Source organism: Schistocerca serialis, chromosome 3, assembly GCF_023864345.2.
Source record: "Schistocerca serialis cubense isolate TAMUIC-IGC-003099 chromosome 3, iqSchSeri2.2, whole genome shotgun sequence".
Lineage (NCBI taxonomy): Eukaryota > Metazoa > Arthropoda > Insecta > Orthoptera > Acrididae > Schistocerca > Schistocerca serialis.
Window position 1 is genome coordinate 648669201 of NC_064640.1, and position 15062 is coordinate 648684262.

General features: G+C 46.0%; 1 pseudogene; it reads left to right on the forward strand.

Annotated features, from left to right (window-relative positions):
* The first annotated feature begins 11173 nt into the window (after positions 1 to 11173).
* On the forward strand, positions 11174 to 11291 carry LOC126472035 (5S ribosomal RNA; annotated as a pseudogene).
* The last annotated feature ends 3771 nt before the right edge of the window (positions 11292 to 15062 follow it).

Here is a 15062-nt window from a genome sequence, read left to right on the forward strand (position 1 = left end):
ACTGGAACAGGAAAGGGAGGTAATGACAGTGGCACGTAAAGTGCCCTCCGCCACACACCGTTGGGTGGCTTGCGGAGTATCAATGTAGAAGTAGATGTAGATGTACTGTCTTACCCCTTTTCCAACTTCTGTCCACCTGATACTTTCTCCTCTCACATTCACTGACGCTTTTTGATTTAAATATAGTGAGTTTATAAGTCGTCTGGTTTCCAGCCCACTCTCTTTTCCCTCATTACAGTTGCAAGCTTATCCCAAGCCACATTATCAGGTATATGAAACACATGTGTAGGTCTCTTTCGTTTACAGTAAAACCTACATCCAAAAATTCGCAAGAGTAATGTTGAATCTCTTTTGTCTGAATTTTGTCTAAAACCAAATTGCTCCTCAGCGAGAGTCTCCTACAATACCTTTTCAAGTATTTTGTAGATGATTCTTAACATAATTTTGGCGGCATGTCAAACTCCGCTAATTGTCCTATGCCCGCTATATTTTTTGGATCCTTGTTTTTATATTCCAAACCTTTATTGATGAAAACAGAACCATTACAGGATGACTTTGTTTTCCGTTTGTTTGAATCCATTTTTCACAGGAATGGACAGATGTATCAGGTTGGCATTTATGTAAAATACTGAGGTCTGAGGTCCCTTTGCGTTGTAAAACATTTAAGCTTCTAGGTCAATGCAGTCAAAAGATACGTCAATTTAAGTCAAGTACTGTGTTACTCGCAAACTCTTTCAACAAAACCTGTAGGTGAACTATCATCTTCTTGTTTTTCTTGTGGGTTTGTCCCTTCTCAACGCAGTATCGGTATGATTATTTGGCATGGTTACTGTAAAGGGTAGCCTAATTCCCTTCCTGCCGACAATGCACCTTCCCCCCCCCCCCCCCTCTTTCTTTCCGAAAAAGAAAATCCAACGGAATGTTTTTCATCATCGATTTTTGAGACAGATTTTGAAGATCAGCTATTGGTCTACACAGCCAACATGAAATCCTTTCTGAAAGAAGACTAAAGTTTATGGGGTATATTCTAGGCATGGAAAATGGAGGAATTCTCAAATAAGCACTGTTGTGGAAACCAACGGATGGATACAGAAGCAGGGGAAGACCTCTTAACACCTAAAAACAAACTTTTGCAAAAGATCTTCAATTCATGGATATGAGTTGGTAGGAAGCTGAAAACGTGACAGCCAGTCGAGTTCGCTGGAGGAAATGTCTAGCACGATATATTACCTAGCATTGCAGGAAGTACGTCTAAGCCTGAACTCAAGCACAAATTTCACAATTTCAATTTCATAATAAAAATGGCAAGCGATAAATAAACTCATAGCAACTGGAATACCAAACTCGTATATCTAATACTATATCTGTAACCGACTGTACCTCTGCGACCAACAAAAACTGGACTGATGTTACACGTAACGTTTTATTCGAGGTAGCCTATACTACTACCCTCTGAAATATTTAATATTCCTCCTGAAATATCTTGTATACAGACAAAGTCTCATACGAAAACAACAAAATTGTTCATTTCCATTACGAAAAATAGGTTACGATATTGGCAGCAAACTCGCTATGTGCTTAGGAAGGAAGATTAGTATGTGACGTCGGGTCGAAGGCAATGTCATCACAGAGAGAGTTTAGGCTCAGATTGAAAAAGTAAATAGCTGGTGACATTTCAGAGGAACAAACCCAGTTAATGGCTTGAGCGATTAATGGAAACAAAGGAAAACCGAAATCTGGAGGGGCATACGAGGATCTGAACCATCATCCTTTCATATGCAAGTCCATTGTTTTACCGCTACCCAATATTTCTCGTTGCTGTGTGTGAATACTGAAAAAGAACACCGTACTATGCCTCTGAAACTCAATTTAGCATTATGTCTCAGCCACCCATCGTTCTCTATCTTTGCCTCACAGTGCAGCTGCACTTTCAGAGATCCACGCAATAAATTTGACTGCTCTTGGCAGAGTTTATACCTTAATGTAGGTTGTGGAACATATACTCAACATTTATGATGTAAATAACTGCAGTTCTTTGCGGCAGTCTAACGTTATTTGCGTAACAAGCAACTGTAATTCTTCGTGGTAGTCTAACGTTATTTGCGTGAAAAGCCCACTATTGAACTAGAGAGAATTTAATTTAGGCGGTAGATTCTTAGAAGTATTCGTGTGAAGAATAAGTACTTTCGATATGAATGCGACTATGAGGGATTGAAGAACTATTATAGCGGGAAAATATCGGGGATGTAAGGGAAGCGCGCTTGAGCGGAAGCGGAGCGGTTTGCGTTTAGGACGCATTGGAATCCAGCGGGCGAGTCGCGGGCCAACCCATTCGCCCCACCTGCGGCCATATTTACGGCAGGTCGCCGCATCGCCCCAGGATGAGCAGCGCTTGGCATTTCGCAGCCGCCACGCGTTTATTCCTGAACCGCTCCGAGATCTTCCGCCTTGGGTGAACAGAGACCTGATGTAGGACAGTGAATGCACCGTCTGCAGCGAAATAGTTCTCTGTGAACAGCGAGAACCCACAAGACGAAAGAAGGAGGAAAAAAAATTGAAAATCCAAGTCAGTATGTAAGGGTAAACAGGAAATTTTTTTGGTCAAAATGGAGCATATGACGCATTCGCTATCAATACAAAACTGATATCGAAAGTGCCACGTCTATACGTTTGCACAGCAAAGCACTCTATAATGTGGGGGCGGTGAACAATGTATCAGTACAGGCAATTTCCTGTCCTTTTTCATTCACGTATTTACCGACGGAAAATTTGTTGATTAAGATGTGAAAAAACTACTGTATAAAATATTAGACGGTTTGGAGGAGATAAAAAGCATCGCAGGTGCACAGTTTCCTCACTAGGGTTGCATTTAAGTTTGGACTATATAGATTTTTCGAGACGGTGTTCAAACTGCCGTGTTATGATTATTGGTTTAGAGAAATTTCATCCGTATACGTTAACGTACAAGTGGCATATGGTTGCTAATTACTGTCGGACACGCTCAAAACAACCGGGTGGTTCATGAATAATGGCTGCAGCTTCAGTTAAACGGGAAAAAAAGCTCTTTCGGAAGGTCTGTCGGTGACCCGTACAACAAACGCTTAATCCTTCCCCATAAAATGAGATTCAAATTACTTTTTCGACAACATTTCTGAAACATTATTCATCATACGGCAGTTTTTAACACCCTATCTGAAAACCACTAGCATCAGATTCATTACTGATACCAAGAGGGTAAACGGAGAAATTTTTGTCACAGAAAAGAACTGTTTCTTTTTGTGTGTTGTAAACACTCTAAAATTATGTATACAGGGCTATTACAAATGATTGAAGCGATTTCATAAATTCACTGTAGCTCCATTCATTGACATATGGTCACGACACACTACAGATACGTAGAAAAACTCATAAAGTTTCGTTCGGCTGAAGCCGCACTTCAGGTTTCTGCCACCAGAGTGCTCGAGAGCGCAGTGAGCAAAATCGCTACAGGAACCGAGAAAGCGTATGTCGTGCTTGAAATGCACTCACATCAGTCAGTCATAACAGTGCAACGACACTTAAGGACGAAGTTCAACAAAGATCCACCAACTGCTAACTCCATTCGGCGATGGTATGCGCAGTTTAAAGCTTCTGGATGCCTCTGTAAGGGGAAATCAACGCGTCGGCCTGCAATGAGCGAAGAAACGGTTGAACGCGTGCGGGCAAGTTTCACGCGTAGCCTGCGGAAGTCGACGAATAAAGCAAGCAGGGAGCTAAACGTACCACAGCCGACGGTTTGGAAAATCTTACGGAAAAGGCTGAAGCAGAAGCCTTACCGTTTACAATTGCTACAAGCCCTGACACCCGATGACAAAGTCAAACGCTTTGAATTTTCGGCGCGGTTGCAACAGCTCATGGAAGAGGATGCGTTCAGTGCGAAACTTGTTTTCGGTGATGAAGCAACATTTTTTCTTAATGGTGAAGTGAACAGACACAATGTGTGAATCTGGGCGGTAGAGAATCCTCACGCATTCGTGCAGCAAATTCGCAATTCACCAAAAGTTAACGTGTTTTGTGCAATCTCACGGTTTAAAGTTTACGGCCCCTTTTTCCTCTGCGAAAAAAACGTTACAGGACACGTGTATCTGGACATGCTGGAAAATTGGCTCATGCCACAACTGGAGACCGACAGCGCCGACTTCATCTTTCAACAGGATGGTGCTCCACCGCACTTCCATCATGATGTTCGGCATTTCTTAAACAGGAGATTGGAAAACCGATGGATCGGTCGTGGTGGAGATCATGATCAGCAATTCATGTCATGGCCTCCACGCTCTCCCGACTTAACCACACGCGATTTCTTTCTGTGGGGTTATGTGAAAGATTCAGTGTTTAAACCTCCTCTACCAAGGAACGTGCCAGAACTGCGAGCTCGGATCAACGATGTTTTCGAACTCATTGATGGGGACATGCTGCGCCGAGTGTGGGAGGAACTTGATTATCGGCTTGATGTCTGCCGAATCACTAAAGGGGCACATATCGAACATTTGTGAATGCCTAAAAAAACTTTTTGAGTTTTTGTATGTGTGTACAAAGCATTGTGAAAATATCTCAAATAATAAAGTTATTGTAGAGCTGTGAAATCGCTTCAATCATTTTTAATAACCCTGTACGTAGATTTTTACACTGTGTGCTCGCCTTATTCTCTCGTATATTATTCTCATGATACATACGCGAGATATGCGAAGTTGGCAGTAAAGCTGTCTAACAGGATCAATGTTACCTTCCTCCCAAAGATTCCAATTGACGTTTCAGAGGATTTCTGTTACAGTTTTCCCTAATTCTGATTTTGTGTGATCGTTCCTGTAGTGTTGACAGATTGCCAACACTACGCACATTATTTAAGGGAGGCGGCCATTAAGCAAGCAGGCGGACTTGATGGTCTGAAACAGGATACTTCATAAATGCTATAAAGAAAAGTACGTAGCTGCTGGAATACTTAACTTTAATCCACCATTTGTATACAGCGTTCTTGATGAGACATTTCATACGATAACTATCAAACTATGTAAGGCTAATGGCGCCTTGCTAGGTCGTAGACTTTGACTTAGCTGAAGGCTATTCTAACTATCTGCTCGGCTAATGAGCGATGCTTCGTCCGTGTAGTCGCTAGCAATGTCGTCCGTACAACTGGGGCGAGTCTAGTCCGTATCTCGAGAACTGGCTTGTGGTGGCGCTCGGTCTGCGATCACACAGTGGCGACACGCGGGTCCGACATGTACTAAGGGACTGCGGCCGATTTAAAGCTACCACCTAGCAAGTGTGGTGTCTGGCTGTGACACCACATTCCTCCCCCGCAAATCGCGAACGGTCGTGTTATAAGGCTTCCGCCCGCCGTGGGGAGGACCCCATGTTGACGTATGCGATGAGGTGGGGAGCCTAACAACAGGCGAGGCTGTGCCACCCGCACCCGGCCATTCGGTCCGAGGGGAGCTAGGAAACGCCTGAAAACCTAGTCCAGGGTGCACGACAACATGCGGTGTATGCACCCGTAAAGAGACAGGAGGGGCCGAAGGGTCGACCTTCATTGCGTCGGGGTACCGGACGCGCGAAGACGCCATGTGGTCCGGAGCGGGCAATAGTTCCATGGCGGAGGACAGCTGGGCACGGGAAGCGACCGGCGGCGCGTGACCCAGGGAGGCGCCTGGCGGCTGCAGCGAAGCGTCCACTGCGGGCGGCGCCGGCGGGAGAACAGGCGGCGGCAGCGGCGGCTGCGGCGGCGCGTCGCCATGGGGCAAAATGGAAGGCATCGTCGGTAACACCTGGGGATGAGGCGAGCCAGTAGATGGGTCCCCAGGGTGCTGACCGGACGGCACCGTCGCTGAAAGCAGACGGGGAGCGGCAGAACCCGTGCGACGACAGAGGCGCAGCTGATTGAGATGCCGACGCACCTCACCAGAGGCCCCCAAAACCAAATACATCGCGCGGCCGAGGCAGCGAAGAATGCGCCCTGCGAGCCAACGCCGTGAACCTCGAAAGTTGCGATAGAATACAACGTCGCCTGGAGCAAAAACAGGAGTCTGCCGCTGCACAGGATCCTGATGCGGCGGATAAAGCAAAGACATCAAGGTTCGATGAGGAAGACCGTGGAGCAACTCAGCCGGCGAGCGACCATCTTGGGGCTGAGAGCGATACGATGACAAAAAGAGCAACAACGCGTCCTCCCGAGAATGCGACTCTTTCAACTTTAACATCTGTGACTTGAAGGTCCGGACCAATTGTTCAGCGGCACCGTTTGACTGAGGCGAAAACGGCGCGGATGTCAGATGTTGAATATCATTGGCCTGGCAGAATGACTGAAAATCTGCGGACATGGATTGTGGGCCATTGTCGGAAACAATAGTCTGCGGAAGACCTTCAATGCAAAAGATAGCAGACAACGCTTGGATGGTGGCAGTTGATGTCGTGGAAGACATCCGGACAACAAAAGGAAAATTACTGAAGGCATCTACCAGAACCAACCATCGAGCATTCCAGAATGGACCAGCAAAATCGATGTGCAAGTGTTGCCAAGGGGAAGTGACTTTTGGCCATGCAAAGACTTTCCACGGCGGTGCGGATTGTTGTTCGGCACACGCCATGCAAGAAGAACACATATTCGTAATCGCAGCATCGATTCCGAACCAAGTACAGTGCTGACGAGCAAGTTGTTTCGTTCGCACTATACCCCAATGTCCTTGGTGAAGAAGCCGTAAAACAGAGGACTGTAACGAACGTGGGACCACGACTCTGGACTGATCATTATCAGAACGCAACAACAAAACACCACGTCGAACAAAAAGTCTCTACTTGTGAGCAAAAAATCGGCGAACCAACGGATCCTCGATCCGTGACTTTGACAAGGGCCATTGCGTAGCAACAAAACGCAAAACGGTAGCAAGGACAGGGTCAGCAGCTGTGGCTGTAGCTACACGACGAAAATCAATCGGAAACGATTCGACCACTTCATCGGTTTCCGCATCAATGAACATGCAAGCAAGTTCGGAAGAATCGAATGCTCTATTCTCAGCAACAGGCAAACGGGACAACTCATCGGCGTTTCCGTGCTTAGCAGTGGACCGATACAAGATATCGTAGCGGTACTGCGAGAGGAAAATAGACCAGCGAATGAATTTCTGCGCTGTACGCGGAGGTACAGGCTTGTTCGGATGAAAAAGCGATGTCAAAGGTTTGTGGTCTGTGATGATGGTAAAGTGACGACCATACAAGAAATCATGGAACTTAGTAACACCAAACACGAGAGCCAAAAGCTTCTTTCTCTATCTGTGAATAATTTCTTTGTGCAGATGAGAGCAATTTGGACGCAAAGGCAATAGGGCGATCATTCGACCCATCTGTGTGCGCAGGCACAGCACCGATCCCGAAATCCGATGCATCTACCATCAACAAAAGGGGTTTCTGGGGATCGAATGGCGTAAGGCAAGTATTAGAAAGCAACGCCGATTTCAACCGGCGAAAGGCGCGTTCGCATTCCGTCGTCCAGACGAACGGAACACCTGTACGGCGTAAGCGATGAAGCGGAGCAGAAATGGAAGAGGCATTGCGCACATTCACTCACACCTTGTGATTCTAAATCGTTTAATGTTCTTGCGACCTCATCACGCAATGCGTGAGGAACATTGCGCGCTCTGAAAAATTTCGGTTGCGCGTTGACTTTCAGTTCCAAATGTGCTTCATAGTTCTTAGCGCAACCAAGGCCCGGTGCAAAAATGTCTGCAAATTCTTCACACAGACGAGAAACACTGTCTGAAGGCACAGTCTGAATCACTAATAGGACCTGATTGACGATAGACATGTTAAACAACTGAAATAAATCGAAACCAAACAAGTTCACTGCAGTAGAAGAACGAAGAACGTAAAATGACACAAGTTTTGTTTGTCCCTTGTATGTTGCAAGAAGAGTGCACTGTCCTAACACAGGGATCTGCTGTCCTGAATATGTAGTGAGCTTAACAGTTGCGGCACGCAACGGGGGTTTGCCCAGGTGTTTGTACGTGTCGTGATTGAGCAATGAAACTGCAGCTCCGGTATCGAGCTGGAATGGTATGACCTTGCCATTAAAGTCCAAATCTACAAAAAGTTTATTGTCCTGCTGACGACAAGAGCAACTGTCTCGTGCAATTTGAACTGATACAGGTACAGCATCACTTGCTAATTGACGTGATTTCCGGCGACGTCGACGCACACTTTTTGTGGGACGAACACAGTCACTGTTAGAGAAAGTGGCACTGGGCAGAGTGGAATTAACTACATGAATGTCCATGGGTGAAGGTTCACGAGCCTGAGTGTTCTTGGTTCGATTCCGGTGCGAAGCAAAGGGCCTGGAATGGTTGTGATTGTCTGATCTGAGCTTTTTCTGGCAAACACTTTGAACATGTCCTTTCTTATTACAGTAAAAACAAATAGCTTGGCGTGACGGGAAATTGTCACGCGAATGTCTAGTTGCACACTGCGGGCATGATTTCACTGCACTTGTATGCTGGCGCGGCACACCTGGTTTAGAGCGTGGCGGCAGCTGCGCGGACGTGTGCGAGGGCAGTTTACCGGGCCGTGCAGCGCGCCCGGCGGGCCGGTTAATGTTACACTCGGCTGGCGAAGTTGCAAATGATTCCTGAGCAAAGTCAAGCGTGTCTTGTCTATCTAATATGTCTATCACTTGTTGAAGGGAGGGATTGACGAGTTTCAAAGTCTGTTCCCGTATGCGAACATCAGAAACGTTCTGTGCTATTGCATCACGTACCATAGTATCTGAATAAGGGAGTCCACATTCACACTCAAAAGCACAATCCCTTGTAAGGCCTTGCAATGTTGCAACCCACTCCCTATTAGTCTGACCGGCCGTACGTTTTCTACGAAAGAACGTATACCTTTTTGCAACGACATTGACTGTTTCTTTGAAATAGGTGTCCAATGCCAACAAAATTTCTTCGTAGGACAGAGTTGCTACGTCGCGTCGGGGAAACAATTTCACTATCACACGGTAGGTGGACACACCGATACAGGATAATAAGTGAGGCTGCCGCTCATTACCTTGAATTCTGTAGGCGGCGAGATGAAATCCAAATTGGCGTGACCACTCAGTCCATGTCTCCTGAGCTGGGTCGTAGGGCCTAAAAGGCGGTGCAACTGCGAGTTGTGGCTGCGGTAGCGGTGAAGCGGCGGCTGCTGCATCGTGTTGCAGTGCACGTTGACCCTGGACGAGCTGTCCAAGGGCATCCAATAACGCCTGCGTCTGCTGATTCTGCAAGCGATAAAATTCGGACAGTACATCGGGAGATTGTGGCGAAGCCATGACACAAGTAAATCAATCAAAGAGAAAGAAGACGGTTTGTAACGTCGGCGCCATAAATTAGAGCAATACGAACGCGAAATCCTCTATCCCATCCTCGTCGTCATCTGTAGTGTTGACAGGTTGCCAACACTACGCACATTATTTGAGGGAGGCGGCCATTAAGCAAGCAGGCGGACTTGATGGTCTGAAACAGGATACTTCATAAATGCTATAAAGAAAAGTACGTAGCTGCTGGAATACTTAACTTTAATCCACCATTTGTATACAGCGTTCTTGATGAGACATTTCATACGATAACTATCAAACTATGTAAGGCTAATGGCGCCTTGCTAGGTCGTAGACTTTGACTTAGCTGAAGGCTATTCTAACTACCTGCTCGGCTAATGAGCGATGCTTCGTCCGTGTAGTCGCTAGCAATGTCGTCCGTACAACTGGGGCGAGTCTAGTCCGTATCTCAAGACCTGCCTTGTGGTGGCGCTCGGTCTGCGATCACGCAGTGGCGACACGCGGGTCCGACATGTACTAAGGGACTGCGGCCGATTTAAAGCTACCACCTAGCAAGTGTGGTGTCTGGCTGTGACACCACAGTTCCACTTCATAAGGCTTCTTATTGTTAATCCTAAATATCTAAAGTATGTATCCTGTTCCAGTACTTCGCCTAATGTCACGTGGCATACGGCGCAGAACCATACAGAAATGTAAGTTTGGTGTTATGAAACATTTCCATTTGAAAGGTTTCACTACTGCTTAAATCAAAGGAGAAGTTGATAAGTTTCAGATTTATGGAGTGTTTGGAGTACGATGCAAGCATTCTGACCGGTGTTGCCCGCAAGCCAATACCTGAGAGACTCATCCTGACCACCAAGTGAACTCCAGCGCCTTCCTCGGACTGTGATACATGGCGTACCGGTTTTAATAGCACAAGACAAAGTAGGGATAACCTTTGAAACAAGAACGAGAAAATCGTTACATCATTTAGCACCTCAGACTTGTGTGTCAGTAGTATCTGCTCACACTGCAAGAGACACTGCGTGATGCGAAAACAGGAGTGTGCTGTCGTGTGTAACACGAATTTTAGGTCATATTTAGCACCACCAAACCAGCGTTTCAGATAGGAATGAGAAAAATGTCATTTATCCTTCCTTTAGTTCCTGTCTCTAAAACACCTCTTAATACACTCACTGACTCATTAGCAGTATGAGCTCTTCAACTGCTGTGCATGTAATAACCGTAGGTTATTTCAGTAGCTGTTAATTCAGCATATTGCAAGTAACAATCAAAACAATCGATGAAGCGTGATGAGAGTGCACAGAAGGTGACCGAATTGTTGGCTGGAAACGCTATGCCCCCTCTTTTTTTATGATGGTGTGGAGAAATGCTGGATCTCACTGAAAACTTACGTAAAATCATTACTGGAAGAGTGTGCTGTTATACTTCGTTACTGGGACGTATGACGCAAAAGCTCCTTGGAAAACGAAAGAGTCTGGTAAATGAGAATTGCTTTTCCTCAACGACCAGGCTCAAAACTCAAACAGAAGTCCTGACAGTGGCGAAGTAGTACGTTGTCGGATTCTTATTGTTTCCTTATACACCAAAATGTTTTGCTGTGAAGGAAGTTTCATTGGAAGTCGAAATTACTACCTCGGTGAAATAATACTTGGCACAGTAAGACGAAGTCTACTTACCTGATGACATTAAACAACTAAAAACTTGTTGATTCAAATGCGTAGGCATCGTAGGAGACAATGTTCGGTCATCTCTCTAAGTAGGTATTTCATCTCCACCAGACTTAGACTTCAGACGATTACGTTGGAGTGTTAAAGTGTTACCTAAGTATACACTGCCAACGACCGTGCCGCAGTGGTAACACCGGTTCCCGTCAGATCACCGAAGTTAAGCCCTATCGGGCTGGGCTAGCATTTGGATGGGTGACCATCCGGTCTACTGAGTGCTGTTGGCAAGCGGGCTGCACTCTGCCCTTGTGAGGCAACACTGAGGAGCTACTTGATTGAGAAGTAGCGGCTCCGGTCTCGGAAACTGACATACGGCCGGGAGAGCGGTGTGCTGGTCCCATGCCCCTCCCTATCCGCACGCAGTTCCGTCTGTGGGTGAGGATGAGACGGCGGCCAGTCGGTACCTTTGGGCCTTCATGGCCTGTGCGGGAGGAGAAGTTAAGTATACACTGCAATTTTTTGTGGGAAACAAATTACGTTAATTATTCGCCAGATCGCACACTATGTTGAAAACTTTGGTGTAATGTATGGTCGAACGAAATTAAATACGTTTTGCACTTACGTGGGGCATAAATAGTATCATGAATTTTTTGAAAGCCGTTGTCTCATTGGAGTTAGGTGATAAAATATTTATTGTACTATTGTGAATGTATGCAAAAGCATTTGTTACACCTGAACAATCTCTGTGACACTTTTACTGAGAAACACTCTAAATGAGTCTGTTTCATTCCATTCATCCACTAAACTTAAGATAGCAAAGTTATTCTGTCCACCACTCTCCCAAAACCGTATTGAGTAACATCGCTATCGTGTTCGTATGTAATCTTTGAGCAATAGGATGCCATTGTGTGGTAAGTTTACTTTTGAAATTTCCACTGGCGCTAGTGAGCTACGCACAGTGTGTGCTGTCTCTTTCGCAGCCCGTTGCGAAGTGCAAATATGAATGAGTTCATCTTGGGAAGTATCTATGCGAATAGCAATGCAGTCTGTTCAGTCTTCTATTTCTGATGTTCCTTTCTTTTCCAAATGTATTCGTATTCTTGACTGTATATTTATGTGGGCAAATTGACAACAATTTTTTTGAATGTGACAGTCATCTATGATGTAGCTCTGGAATTACACATGTATACAGGAAGGAAGCTTCGTAGCAGATACCTTACTTATCGCTTTACCTTGTGACCAACAATCGATTGTTTCATAGATTTTGTTTCTCTCCAGAACGTTGATTTGTACTTCATGGGACTTTACTTCTTTAGTAATGATTGAACTACCACGTCGTATATTGTGGGAGACAGAATTTCTCAGGTGTGTTTTTTGTCAACGGGCCTGTAATTACGATAATCTACATATATCTATTATAAAATTAAACGGTATCATTTTCTGTTTTTGGATATGTTTTCAGTTTGTATTGTATTATACTGTGTTGAACTGGGGACCTAGAAACGACGGAGAGGCTCCGTCCCCGCCTTAGCCCTCATTGGCACACAACCCCACAACACCCTACAGCAGTCCACTCAACTCACCGCCGACCCACACCGAACCTAGGCTTATTGCGCGGTTTGGCTTCCACTGGATCCCCCTCCCTCCCCCACCGGGAACGTCAAATTCCAGACGAGTGTAACCCAAATGTTTGCATGGTAGATTAATTATGGTGTACGAGTACGTGGAGACACTGTCTGCGCAGCAACCGCCGACATAGTGCAACTAAGGCAGAATAAGGGAAACCAACCTGCATTGGCCGAGGAAAATGGAAAACCGCCGTAAAAACCATCCACAGACTGGCCGGCACACCGGACATGGACACGAATCCGCCTGGTGGATTCGTGCCGGTGACTGGCAGACCTTCCCGCTCGGGAAGCAGTGCGTTACACCGCAGGGCTAGCTTTTTTTTAATTTTTTTAATTTTTTTCATTTTTTTAAAGTTTAATTACCTCTTCCACTTCAGGCGTTGGCCCCTATCACCCATACTACCCCCAAAAACCTATCTAGCCTAAAAACAAAAACAAAGCTAGTGCCACCGCCACTTTCATCCTGAAGATAACTAGGACGTCCGTTCGCCACCACTTCAGGTTCCGCCAACGAACAAAAATTAAATATGCCTCTGAACTTTTTATAAAAATAAAAGGAGAAAGGAAAGGGTATAATACTTTATTATATTTTATTTGTTGTTCATTGTGTTCTTATTTTGTTCTTGTGTATTTATTTGGATTCGAAAGCAGGTCTCCTGCCCACTTTTTTTAAAAATCTTTTTTATGTATATAGATATCAATGTGCGAACAGTCATAGTTAATCAAGCCTGGAAAACTGAAACAGAATGAAGACACCATCGAAGATATGAAACATAAATAACATGAAAAGAAAGCTACCACATCGTAGTTAGGCTTCCCACCGACTGCGCCCACTGATAAAGATTGTTCAATATATGCTCGTTTGTAGTTCGTTCTGACCTCATCTGCCACTGCCTGGAACATTCCAGCTGCACGGCGGGCTGCGAAAGGCACTCCATAGGTAGTTTGCGAAGCACTGTCTATATCTGGTATGCCCGGAAATAGCATGATGTCTTTCTTGCAAATAGAGCCAGAAGTCAAGGAAATTCTTGTGTCCGTCACGACAGAGGTAATGGACCGCATGCCCACGTATCCAGGTGACGGAGTTGGTTCGAATCTTGGGGTAAAATGTCTCGTCCGGAAACAATAACGTGCATGCAGACATATGCTCCGGCATAACTCGCAGGAGATAAGCCAGCATCTGCCGCACTAGGTGCCAAACCGGTTCTGCCTCTCCACAGCTGAGGTGGTACTCGTCAGAATCTACTGTATTACAACCCACACAATTGGGAGATTCTGCCATGTGGATATTGTAGAGACGTTCTTGCGTCACCAGCTTCCCATTAACGACTACGTACCATTGGGAAACAACATCGGAATCACGCATGGCATCGTGTACAGTCTTCCACACCACGCGCCACCGTACGTCAGGATATTTTAGTTCGACCACATTTAGGGGGCGGCGTTGCAGCATGTCATGATATAGGCGTCGAGTTGTGGCCATTTGTGGTGTCGTGAGCGCTACGCTGCAATAACTTTGTTCTGAATAGAAACGTCCTATATAAAAGAGGGGCGCTGGGATGTCCTGTAGTGGCACCGGCGCTCTTAGTGAAGCAGGTCGTAGTGCCGTCAGAAGCAGACTCGTGAGGCTCGTAGGACAACAGCGCAGCAGACATAAATGTGAGCTAACGTAGAGGGCAATGGCCCTATCATGGACGTTAACTAGGCCGAGACCACCTTTTTCCTTGGGGAGGGTAAGAGATACGTATCTGATCTTCAGTAACATACCAGCGGTGACGAAGTACCCCAGGGCTGCCATAATGCTACGAGCCAAGGGTTTCGGAATGGGTAGCGTTTGGGCGACATGCGGTATGCGGGACGCAAGGTATACATTGGCATAATACGCCCCTGAACGATGTTGAGGGATCGCTAGCGCTGATTTGCAATTCCGGCCCTAATTTTGTTAAGAAGGCGTCGATAATTGAGCGTCGTCGCGCGTCGCATGTCGTTCATGAAATCTAAGCCCAAGCAGCGGACAGTATCACTGAAGCGTAAGGGGGCAATGTGTTCCTGCGGTAGCCCAATCCCGATGCTCAAGGCGACAGACTTGTCAACGTTGATTTGGCTACCAGAAGCTGTACCGTAGGTTGCAATCCAGTCCAAAACCGCGGCCATATTGTCAGCTCCACGTATGACGATCATCAAATCATCCGCATATGCGGTGCAGCGATAGATGGAGCCGCCGAACTGTATCCCAGTGAGCCTGTCTCGGAGACCACACAACAAGGGTCTAAGGCCAATGCAAATAACAATGTTGATAATGGATATCCCTGTCGTACTGATCGGCGGATCAGGGGGAAATGAGCACCACCACAAAATGATATGTGTCTGAGTCGGGCACTGTGAATGAAATCGGGCGGATATGGGCAGGTACAAACTCGAATCTGTCGG